Source organism: Cupressus sempervirens, chromosome 7, assembly GCF_028749045.1.
Source record: "Cupressus sempervirens isolate cs-2001-9-10 chromosome 7, ASM2874904v1, whole genome shotgun sequence".
In the NCBI taxonomy this organism is placed as follows: Eukaryota; Viridiplantae; Streptophyta; class Pinopsida; order Cupressales; family Cupressaceae; genus Cupressus; species Cupressus sempervirens.
The window spans coordinates 280,207,416-280,220,895 of NC_143124.1; positions in this window are offsets into that span (position 1 = coordinate 280,207,416).

Sequence of the window (13,480 nt, forward strand, 5' to 3'; positions counted from 1 at the left end):
GATTTCCACCAGGAGCTACACAAATTCAATAGTTATTTGTGCAAATACCTATTTCACCTGCAACTGTCCAACAACAAGTTCCAGCAATGGCCTAGCAATGGTGTTCGCAGAATGCATCACCCCTTGCAATGTTTGCTACATACAATAATATGCCAAAGAATCTTGAACACTTTTGTTCTAAATTCTTTGTGAATGATGTGAATCGCACTGCTGATGAACACATTAAAATTTTTGAGGATGTCCTCCAGAATAGAAATGTGCAAGATGAGGATGTTGCATGTAGACTATTCCCTTATTCATTGGGTGAGGAAGCATTTTACTGGTATATCAACCTACCTTCAAATTCAATACAGACTTGGAAACAATTGAAGGATGCATTCCTCAGGAAGTTTAGATTGCCTATCACCCCTGCAGAATTGTATAGACAATTTATCGAGATAAGGAGACAAGAATGTGAATCAATTGGTGCTTTCAATAATCGATTTCAAAGGGCTTATTTGAGATTGCGTGATCCATATTGCATAGGAGATGATGCAGCACGACCTATCTACTATGCAGCCCTAGACTGTTTCACATCTATGTTTGTTCAAAAAACTCATCTGACTCCTACAAGTTTGATCCAAGCATATGCTGAGGCAGAGAAAGTTAGTTTACAATCACCGGCAACTACGAATGGAGCACCTTGCTATTTTTGAAATGCAAATGCATTAAATCAAGGAGTTTTGAATTATGCTCTGACTATAAATCCAGTTCTTGCCCCTCTGAGCCAGTTGGTGTTGCACCCTGGAGCACCTATGTCGCAGGCAATGCCCACACAACCAATTTATCTCCAGAACATGACAAATTCTACAAGGAACCAAGAGGAAAAAGATGAGATGAGAGATCTGATTGAACAAGTGAAAAAGTTGTCCACTGAGGTCACTTACCTTAGAAATCAAAATAATCAGTTGCAAAATGCACAAAGAAATTATTAGTCATATCAAGGTAGCAACCGATGTTATGAAGGGAATACCCCTCCACATCATGATAGTAATCAAGGACACAACCAAGGATTCAATGAAGGTAATCAAGGATATCATAATAATAACCAAGGTCATCAAAGAAGATCATGGAACACTAATCCAAATAATGGAGGCTTACCATCACCATTGGATAATCCTCCATCTAAGAATCGCCTAGCTGATAAAGTTTTCTTAGCAGAAGCTGCACTATCTGGATGGTGTAGATTACATGAGACTAGTCAACATTCTGAATTATAATGTCACGAATTTCAAAGAGTAGCAGATATTTTCAAAGGAGAAGTGAGGAACACTACCACATCTGAGAATCCTCCTCCTACGGGATATGAGATAGTACCCTCACCAAGATATGACCAAGCATTGGTTAATGATGATTTTAAGTTTCCTCCTCTTGATTCTCAAGATTACATGCCAATACAAGCTAATTAGAAATTCCCACTAGCTTCAGCAAATGGTCCCATAGAGATGCCACATTATCAAGTCCCACCAAAAAATCAACCTCCACCAGTATCCCCGAATGAATCACTACATAAGGATGGATTTTTATTCCCTCCTCTATATAATAGTGTCTTGGTGGAAGGGACAAGTGAAGTGCAAGCTTATCAACAAACATCTGGTAACACTCCAATAAAGACATATCAGAGGAATTATAGGAACCATGAGCCATTAACATCATCAGTTCCTCCAAATAACTTTTCAACTCCCCTGCATCCAAATGCAAACAATAATCCTAAGCCTCTCAGAGACTCCCCTGAATATCGACAACTCACAGGCTCTCAAGGAGATAGAGGCCAATCTCCCATGACAAATTCTTCACAAAATGATAAAGGAAAGAATAATCTTCAATCCTCTGCTCAACAACGAGAACAAAGGAAATGTGAAAATCCAGGACAAACATAGAAAGGAAGTCCTTCTAGAGAGGAATTGAAAAGGTTGAGTTCTTATGTACTAGAGGAATTTAAGAAAATTAAAGTAAGTCTTCCACTATATGAATTGATGAAGATTTCAGAAATTAGAGATACATTATTGGAAAGCTTCAATGACGCTCCCACAAAGATTGTTTCTCAAAATGTATCACATCCTCCAAGAGGGGTATCCAATGTCCAACAATACAATTTTGTGCAAAACACCAATGTTGTAGATGATGTATCACCATATGCATCTAAGATTGCTCAGAATCCTTCAAGTTTCATTGGAATGGTTCAAAACTCTCAGGATGATCAAAAGGTTACATCAAATGGACAAGTATCTTCAAAGGATCCATCACTAGAAATGATCAAAGATAATTCTCCTATAGTGGAAAGTTCCATGACAACTCAAAATGGGATAAATTCTATACATAACAATGAGACATTTGATTCAAAAGGGCAAAAGCCAGTGGTTTTTTATCAAGGGAAGGAGGAACCTACACCTTTCCTAGTATCTATTAGAATTTTTGGAAAAATGTTACATAATTGTTTAATTGACTCTGGTGCATCAAGTAATGTAATGCCATTGGACATATGTAGAAAGTTGGGATTGATTCCACTTCAGACTGATAAGAAAGTCACACAATTGGATAAAACTGAAGTCCCAGTCGTGGGAGAGTTGAATAATATTCAAATGCAATTGGCCTCTGATCCATGTGTTCAAAGTTGTATTGACATATCTGTTGTGGATATTCCTGAAGGGTATGGCATGCTTCTTAGTAGAGATTGGGCAAGGAAATTGAATGGTTATATTGCAACGGACTTTTCACACATGTGGCTCCCATGGAAGGGAATTCCCAATCAGATAAGGATAGAGAGTACTCCAAGGCTCCAGTTGTTGATCACTGAGTATGGTGAACACAATGAGATCTTGTTTATGGAAACCACTTTGGGATCATATATTCCCAAAACTGGAGAGGTTTTAATGTTGCAAGGTTACAATCAAGGGGGATGTCCTGATGTGACTCCAATTTTCACTAAGGTACTAGTTATGGATAATTCAGAACCATCACTGAATGAAGGAATGCTTGAGAATTTTGTCCTAAAAAGCATTAAGCAGGAATTTGAACTAGGAAAAGATGCATCCATTCAAAATCTGTTGTTACCCAACTGGTGTAGAATACATGATGCTTTTCATTCTAAGATATCATGCACCATGTGCAAAGAAACAATTGCACAAGTTTCTAAAATGGTTCCACAAGCATGGATAGCAGAAAATGTGGTCAGAATGAACTCATCCTGTATGAAAATTTTAGACCCACAATAAGAAAGAATTCGAGAAGGTAAAATAGGACAAGAAGAACATCAAAAAGAATCCAAGGATTCAAAGGTAAGATCACCCATGGAATATGAAAATGATCAAGTATGGACTCTATCCTTTGATGGATCCAAATCAAAGAAAGGTAGTAGAGCTGGTGTTGAACTCGTCAGTCCAACAGGAGAAACATATTTGGCAGCACATAGGTTGCAGTTCCCTTGTACTAATAATGTGGCTGAGTATGAATCATTGGTCATTAGATTGCTCCTCGCTATCCAAAAGGGTGCCAAAATCCTACATGTACGTGGAGATTCAAACATAGTCATTGGGTAGGTATGCAAGAAATAAACATGCCATGATAAAGATTGGGTCAGTATCGCAATAGAGTTTGGGACCTAATCGAAAGCTTTGATGCTTTCAATATTAAAAGGATAAGTCGAACAAGCAATCTAGTAGCAAACTCTTTGGCTCAATTTGCAAGTTCATTAGAACCAATAGCCATGGATTGTGTGAAGAAATTTACAGTTGAGCTGACTTTAGTACCATCAGTCCCTGACAACATCACAAATTTTCAAGTGTTTGAAGATGACAAGCATATTCTTGATTTTTTGACAAGCTTGAGGGTATTTGAAGCACAAGTCATAGATGAAGCAGAACAACAACAAGCTCAATTTGAAATCGATGAGATTATGAATTTAAGGACAAATACCATTCCAAGAGGAATGATTGAACTAGAGAGAATTTTTGATGTCGACAGACTAAGTTCTGTCAAGTACCAAAGTACTGAAGGAGGGGAATGTGAAAAGGTGAACTTGGGAACGAAAGAAAATGTCAATAATGTATTTATCGGGAAAGTTTGTACCCCCATAGAAAAGGAGGAAATATTGAAGCTTATGAAGGAGTTCCCTAATGTGAATGCTTGGGGATATGAAGATATGAAGACATATGATACGTCTCTCATTACACATACTATTCCACTAAAGCCAAATAGTAAACCATTTAGACAAAGGCAGAGACCAATAAATCCATTGTTAGAACCACTAATACATCAAGAAGTGAAGAAGTTATTATCAGAAAAGATTATATTCCCAGTTCAACACTCAACATGGGTTGCCAACCTTATACCTGTTAGAAAGAAGAATGGAGAGATAAGGTTGTGCGTGGACTTTAGAAATCTCAACAGAGCTTCAGAGAAGGATAATTATCCAGTGCCGTCATTAGATGAAGTGATACAAGTTGTTAACGGTTCTCAAATGATGTCATTTTTAGATGGTTATTCTGGATATAACCAAGTGATGGTAGAAGAAGAAGATAGACTAAAGACGACATTCACAACTAAGTGGGGTACATTTGCTTATAGAAGAATGCCTTTCGGTTTGATCAATGCAGGGGCCACTTTTCAAAGGGCCATGGATTATGCTTTTAGAGACTTGGTAAAGAAGTGCATCATCATTTACATGGATGATCTCATAGTATTCTCTCAACGCCGGGAAGATCACATTAGTGATTTGAGGAGAATCTTCCAAAGATGTAGAAGATATGGGATTTCCTTGAATCTAAAGAAATGCATGTTCGCTGTCACTGAAGGACAATTGTTAGGACATCTAATATTAGAATGAGGAATCTCAATTGATCCTGAGCGCATTGAGGCAATATCAAAGATAGGATTTCTAGCTAGTCAAAAAGAATTAAAGTCATTCTTTGGGAAAATTAACTTTGTAAGGAAGTTCATAACTGGATTCGCAAAGATAGTAAGGCCATTTAATGACATGCTCAAGAAAGGAGCAAGGATAGATTGGACACCTATAGGAAAAAAGGCATTTGAAGAAATCAAGCAAGCAATTGTGGATGCTCCTGTTTTGTTGAGTCCTAACTACACCAAGCCTTTTTATATATATTCTTTTGCCTCAGAACACACTTGTGCAGCAATCCTCACCCAGAAGGTAGATGATCAGGATGAACATCCTATTGCATTCATGAGTTCACCCATGAAAGATGCAGAATTGAGATATCCGAATGTTGAAAAACAAGCTTATGCTTTGGTAAAAGCAATAAAGAAATTCTGACATTACATCCTAAGAAGCAAGGTTTATGCAATAGTTCCTGATGCAGCAGTAAAGACTTTGCTAATGCAGAATGAATTGGGAGAAAGAAGAGGAAAGTGGATGGCAATTATTCAAGAATATGACATGGAGATACAACTAATGAAGTTGGTACGAGGACAAGCTCTAGCTCAAACCTTGTCTACAACTGGTCTGTGATTAGTACAACAAGTATATGTGTTAGAAGAAGTATCCCCAGATGAATGGTATGATGATATTGTTCATTATTTGCTAAACCATAAGTCTCCATCACACTTGAACTCTGTTCAAAAGTGTTCATTGAGAATGAAGAGTCAAAATTTTATGCTTCAAGGATTTGTGCTATATAGAAAGAATCATGATGGGCTTTATTTGAGATGTGTTGGAAAGGAAGAGGCTGGACACATCATTGAGCATTTTTATAGTAAATATGGAACTAGTCATGGAAGTGGTTTGGCTATGGCTCATCAAATATCAAGAGTAGGGTATTGTTGGCCAACTTTGTTTAAAGACACTTATGAACACATGAAGACTTGTCACACATGTCAGATAGCTACGACAAGTGAAAGAAATCCTGCTATGCCATTACAACCTGTTATTGAAGTTAAACCATTCACAAAATGGGGGTTAGATTTCATCAGTCCCATCAATCCACCATCATCAGGACACCACCAGTATATCCTGACTGCTACAGACTATTGCACCAGATGGACCGAGGCTCAATCACTAAAAAATTGTACAACAGAGGCTGTTATCAAATTTTTTGAAGAAAATATCATTACCAGGTTTGGATGTCCCCATGCATTTGTATGTGATAATGGGCCAGCATTTAGATCGTTGAAGTTCTCAAACTAGGCTTTTGACTATGGGATCACACTAAACTTTTCATCAAACCGCTATCCGCAAGGGAATGGATTGGCAGAATCAACAAACAAAAATCTATTGAGTGCAATGAAGAAGTTATTAGACAATAACCATAGAGATTGGCATATACAACTGAGATTCAAACTTTGGGCAAATAGGATTAGAATAAAGAGTTCTTTGGGGACATCTCCATATCATTTGGTCTATGGACAAGATCCAGTTTTTCCTATCCAATTAAGAATTCCAACACTACAATTCATGCAAGATTTTATGGAAGGAGAAGATAGAGTGCAGACACGTTTGACCCAATTATTGCACTTAGAAGAGAAGAGGGATGAAGCATTGGAAAAGTTTTCTAAACATCAAGGAGTTGTTAAGAGATGGTTTGACAAAATGGCAAAGGTTAAAGAATTTCAAATTTCAGATCTGGTACTTCGTTGGGATAAGGCACATGAAAAGAAAGGTGGACATGACAAGTTTGATAATCTGTGGAAAGGTCCTTATCAAATTTTTGAAATTTTGGGAGATAATGCATTCAAGCTTAAGACTCTAACAGGAAAGGAATTTCAGTTGCTCGTCAATGGGCAATTCCTTAAGCATTATTTTTGCCCTTAGGTTTTCTTTGAGAAACCTAACATGTACATAGTTAGTTTAGGTTTTCCTTTGTGGCATGTTTTTGTTTTTTTTTTTTTTTTTTTTTTTAGTTAGGTGGGGTTTTGGTTTGTCTCCCCTCTCCTGGTTAGGAGTTTTGGCTTTGCGTAGTTTAGGTTTCTTTCCCTTGTTTGTTTTGTTTTCTTTTTCCTAGGTTGTCTTCCTCGGGTGGTTTGGTTTTCTTTCTTCTTTTGGTTTTGTCTTCAATTTTGGCTTTTGCTAGGTGGCTCATAGTTGTGAGAATCTCTTTTTGCAAATAGGGTGATGTGATGATTTGGTTACTTCATCTGAAGATTTCACAAAGTTTTGTTTATTTCATTTCTTGGATAATTGTTACGAAGAGCATTAGAATCTTGGCTATCCTTCATATATTTTAAGTGGGTTAGAAAACATACTTGACTCAAAAGGTTAATCATACATGGTGTCTTGACACATGAACTGTGAGGTTGCCACATATTTCACACTCTTAACTATTGCTCTAAGTCCATTTATGTGTCTTTGGAAAGGTCATGACTTGTGAAAATTTTAAAATCTTGCTTTAGCGCCACTGTAACTCCTAAACCCATTGTAAGCTTCATTGCTTACAAGCCAAGAGAAAAGAAAAAAGTGAAATACCAATTCAAAAGGAATGAAAAAAAAAATGATGAAATAATAAGATTGGCTTTGGGGGTATGCGGAAATCACCATAGGTGTTCAAAAAATAATAATTCACCGGAAGTGGAGCAATCTCCGTTGTTTTTACAGCGACAACTCCGTCAGGGCTATGGATGCCTGACTGGCAGCGGGGCAATGTCCAGGATGCTTTTGAAGTCAAGAGGAATCAATAACTTGTCATGATTAATCCTAAGATTTCTAAATGGTCTTGTCGAGCTGGAATTAATACATTTGCACACACTTAGGTTGTCACAGAGTAAATGTGTTTTTGATCCAATATATGATTATTCTCCCCTTTTGAGCTTGTTTTCTCTCTTATTGATGATGTAAGGTAGAGAAACCAGCGATTCTGAGTTTGGATTAAGTCTTATCCTTGAAATGCTTGTAACATTTCACCCATGGAGTCACCAGATGTTGTGACCGCCAGTCACCATCGCCCCAACCGGGGCCCCCCTTTCTGTTTTTAAAATTTTTTTTGCTAGCTTTTTTTTCCTTCTTCCACGGAGTGCAGTTTTGAAGAAGTCACTGAAAAATTGAATTCCTCCAATCCTTATGAATCCCGCTTCCCATTAAGCACGAAGCGCAGTTTTGAAGAAGTCACGGAAAAAGTGAAATCCCTCATTCCTTGAAAATCCCGACATGAAAATCATGAGCACAATCTTAGTGAGGCATGGGAATAATATCATTGAAGCAATGGATATCCAATGAAGCAAGAATAGTGGAAAATTTTGAAGCTTGCAGGTCAAATCGAGGTGATCATGAGTACCGACTGAAGATTCTTTAAAGACGCCAAACAATCCCTACCTGTCATTGCTTTGGAGTCGATGTTTGAAGTCTCCACTCTTGTCAACAGTACACTCACCTCTACTGTGCTACCTTAGATAAAGGTGTCCTCCAAGTATGGAGGAGTCATGCTGTGGGCTAAGTACAATGACGAGAAAACCGGTTATAGCTCAGGATTAAAGCTTCTATCTGATCAACTTTGTTTTAGTTCCCACACCAAATAGTAATGAGGCGACTCATCACACAATATTTTCAGTTAGTATATCAATGGCTTCTTCTTTTGCTTCCCAGATTGAATATGTGTTGAGCCTGCATCTTTGCCTAAACAATGCTAGTCCAGCGCGAAGGTGGGCTTGATTGTGTGGTAGACTTTTCAGAGGATAATCTATATTGTAGTCTGCCCAAAGTTAAATGCATTTCTAACACAAAGAGTTGACATTGCTACTCTCTACATGTTTATTATGGTGAATGGAAGGTTCAAAAGGAGGTAGAAGAGAAAAACTTGATCCTTATACACACGATTACTCTGTTTTGGGATTCAGGATTCCCGAAAATCATGGAGCGCAGGTTAGTGGAACCAAGGGAATGGTCAACTAATAAAAATCTCCAATAATTTTAAAATTACATATCCCGAAAAAGCCGATCCCTAAAATTTTGGAGCACAATCATGAGGAAATGAAGAAATGTTTTGATGAAAGAATTTATCCTTCATTCCATAAAAACCTCATTCTTACATTCAGAAAAAGCCAATTCCACAATTTGAAAAAATGCAAATCCAAGGAAGTCGGGGAAAGAATAAAATCCTCCACTCCTTCAAAATCTCGACCAGCAAATCATGGAAAAGATCACTTTTGACTATGGAATACAGTTGTGGCAGAGAAATATTATCATTGAAGCAATAGACATCCAATAAAAAACTGGAATATTGAAAATTTTGAGGAAAAATCCAAACTTTAAAGCAAGAGAGTGAAAATTCTTATGAAGTGAAAATTGGATTCAGAGGAGAAAAGCAAAAAAATAATTTTTCCTTCAGAAATTTTTTTTGGATTTACATTTAAAAAATTAAATGTTAGTTTTACTAATATTTAATTTGATTTCTTTTTAAAAATGGGGAAAAACTTGCAAAAGAATTTGATTTTTTTCATTTAAAAATGGAAGTTAATTGAATATTGATTTTTTTTTTTTTAAATTGATATTTAATTAATAAAACTAAAATAAAATCAAAATAGAAGAGTACTTAGCTTCATCATGAAGCTAAGAACATAAAAAATAGCAACTTTTTGAATCAAACAGCAAAAAGTGACAAGTGGCACAAAAAAATGGAAACCTTAATGGTTAAGTAAAGCAGCTGCTTAATTTTAGTCTACAGCTTTAAAGCCATTTTTGAAGGATAATTTATATAAGAAACCCTCTCATTCATTCAGGCTCACACAAAAATTTGAAGAGAAAAACAAGAATAGGAGTAAAATTTGAGGAGTCCAAGGGAACAGATTTTTTGAGAAATTTTTTGAAATTGTTGAGGAATTTTCTAGGAATTCACGATAGAAGATTTTGAATCCCATCATAAAGGAATTTTCTTTGTAGAGAGTGAATCTTGAAAGGAGTATGGAAATTTTGGCAAAAATCCAAAATCCTTGTCTTATGGACAAGTTGTATCTGTTGTTTTAAAATACTTTCCTTGCATAGTCTTATGTATGTACATTTTCTATTTTGTAGGAAAGGAAAATGGCGGAGCCCAGGGGAACAGGAGAAACGCGAGGACAACTGATAAAGAATGAAAGGAGAGGATTCTATCCTGAATCCAAAATTGTGTCAAAGTGGGCAGAAATAAATCGAAGATACAAGCCTCGACGGCCTTGATTTGAAAGATTTCAACCAGAGAATGCTCGGATACAATGACCATCAACTGACACACCTAGCCACAAGAATTGTGAGAAGTGGAATTTTTGCTGCAACTACTTTCCCTCCTTCTTTTCAGCATCCAAAATTGATCGTAGAATGTACTAAGCACTACAATCCTAGAGACAGAACCATCCGAGATTCTGAACGAAATATTCTGGCAAATTTTTCTTCGGCATACATTTCTGAAGCATTTGGAATTCCTTCAAATCCAAGGATGGTCACAAAAACACAGGAGCAAGCACTAAGAATCTATACATTTGGAATCAATTTTTGTGAAGAAATAATTAACAAAAAATGGCTGAAAAAGAATAGACTGCATCATTCCAATATTCCTAAAGAAATAGTATGGCTTGACTTGCAGAGGGAATATAGTGATATGGTCATCATGTTGAGTCACATATTTGGCATGCCTTATTCTTATAGGTTTGAATCTTGGATGTGGTATTTCGTTGAGCAGGTAATGGAGGAAGGTGACAGAATAGATTGGGCTGGGCTCATAAGTGATAACCTAAATGAGCAGTTGATGAATCTACAGCATACAAAGAAATTTTACATGAGCTCCAATGTCATCTACATGCTAGCAGGGAGGACAAGTTATGATGGACTACGATGCAAAGGACCAATTGGAAGCTGAAGCCAATACCTCAAAGTCCACGAATGTTACCCGCAATTGCATTTGTATTCAAAGGATGATTACATGAGGGTTAATGATATATTTTCCATGTGCATAGTAAGAACACTACAAAAGAGGCCACATGTAAGAATGTCAATAGGTGAAATGAAGTTGGTTGAAGAATATGTTGGCTAGTTCATTCAATTTCCTACCTTTTCATACATCCGAGTTCAAGGATTCTCCACAGAGCCATACAAACTTCCTAGGTATCCAACAGATAAGATGGTCTTGTTAGAGCTTACTTGAAAACTTACTGCCTATGACAAGATTCAGAAAGGGAAGAAGAAGTTGGGATTGCAGTTTCCAATTTCCATAGGAGAAGGAAAAACTAAGGTATGCCCATGTCTAAAAGCTGCAGAGAAATCATCAGATGAGCTCCACTTCTTTCGCCTTCCACTTTATCCAAAGAGGAATGATTTTGATCCTTTCAACAAGATCTCATCAGTAGGAGGGTCAAAGTACCAACACAAGGTTCACCTTGAAGAATTTTGGGCAAATGTAGCAGATGAGAACGAGATTAGAAAAAGATTGCATTAAAGACTACCATTGAACATTATTAGAACATACGACATATTCAAGGTTCCTGATCAAATGGAGGAGGACCCAAATGTGATGCGAAAAGGATTCAATCTAGAAATGAAAGCTCAACCATTTGATTGGAAGAAGAAAGAAATTATAGATCTCGAAGCCCTTTCAAAACCAGTCTTAGATTTTACAAAGTGGTGGATCGAGTGTAAGCTTGAAAAACTAGTTGCACCAGCTAATGGATTCACATATAGGTTGCTTGGCCACAGACCACTTAGGGATGAAAGATCAAGAAAAATATCTAAAGAGACTATTGAAGAAAGGGGAACTCCATCTAAAGATGTAGGAACCAAGAAAGGGAAGGAGGTACCTCGAGAAAAGCATCCTAGGATTGAGGAAGTCATCCAAGAATCTCAAAATAAGAAGCAGAAACATGGAGATGCTCCCTCTTCTCCAAGTCGAACTCCAAGTGTCCAAGAGATAGAAACCTTTGAAAGGCAGGATGTGGGGACAAGTATAAGGAGATTTGAGCAAGAAGAGAATTTGGATAGGCCAATTCATGATAGGTTGAGTATAAATGCTTATGAAAAATCCATGCAAGAAAGAGGGAGAGATCAAGATATTGCTACAGAAGAAATTCTTGGCATGATCTTAGAGCGAGAAATGATTAATGATGGAGATGGTCCACTAGAGGAAGAAACTCAAGGGGTAGCAATACATCTTCCAAGTGCCGAAGCTATAGTTCCTGACATTACAATGGATAGTCCAGGAGGTGAAGAAGAGATTGACATTCGAGCGGTCCAAAGGAAAGAACAATTGGTAATTCCGGGGGACCAAAGTATACCCATTCCGAAATGGTTGAGACAATGAATTCAATTGTATCAACAAAAGGAGGTTGATCCAGCAATTGAATTACAGGAAATTTTGGACCGATCAAACCGATCAAAAGAACAAGGGAAAGCAAAAAGATATACTAAATTCATCAAAGGAGAATCAGGATCTAGAATTTTGCAGATTGTGACTCCCAAGTTGACAAAGGGAAAAATCAGATTACTCCAGATGAATATCATGTTACAGAAGTAAATCTTGGTCAAGCCTCCCAAGAGCAAATATTAGAAGAATTTGATGACTCCACACAGGCTTTGAAGGATAGGCTGAAGAAAGTAGAAGAAGGGTATGAAAAGAAAAAAAGAGAAATTTGGGCCTTATGTTAGTACATAAATAACTTGCCTCATCCAGTAAGAGAGGTAGGTCCATCATTTGTCCCTCCAACAGGTGTGTCTAGTGAAGTGGTAAGTGATATCGATAGAATCAAGCAGATTGCTTATGGTGCAAAGATTTGGATCAAAGGAATTCAGGAGGTAGCCTTCAAACATGCCGAAGAATTAGTGCAAGTAAACAATAGGGCATTGGCTACAGTCTCTAGGATTCAGTGCATGGAGGAATCATGGGTGGATGAGCATATTTACCAAGAAGAGGTGATTGCCGACATTCAAAGTCTGATGGATACCCCAAAGACAGAATTGATTGATGGTCGAGTTATTAGCAAGGGGGATTTCTATGATTTTATTCGATGGTACAGTGTAGTGATCATGGCTAAGGAAATTTTTGAGAGCTTTACCAGGGAATCCAGTCAATGGAAAAATATTGTTGATAACATCAAGCAAGGAATATCAAATGCAATTGCATCCTCGTTATCACAAAGATTAGGGGAAGAGGAAATGACAACTGATAATCTAAAAGTCAAGCTAGAGGAATTCTTTCAGCTAAACGTATATGGAAGAGATGATTTTGAGAACTTCTCCATCTTCTCAAATACAATGCACACTACTAAGGACTTACTACCAGATTGGGATGAAAGCTTGGGAAAAGCAGAAAGAGCAATTGTAGTTCTAGAATTCAAGCAAGAATTTGCACCAAGCATCAATATAGAGGAGTTGGAAATAGTATTAGATCGATTTTGATCTTCCAAGCAAAAAAATCAAGGATAGATGCATTAAATGCAGAGTGGGTGTGCATAGGGATCATTTATTACACCCACTCCTTAAATTAGCATGCATGGTGGGCATTTATTACCCACTACAGTAGTGGATTCCTTATGG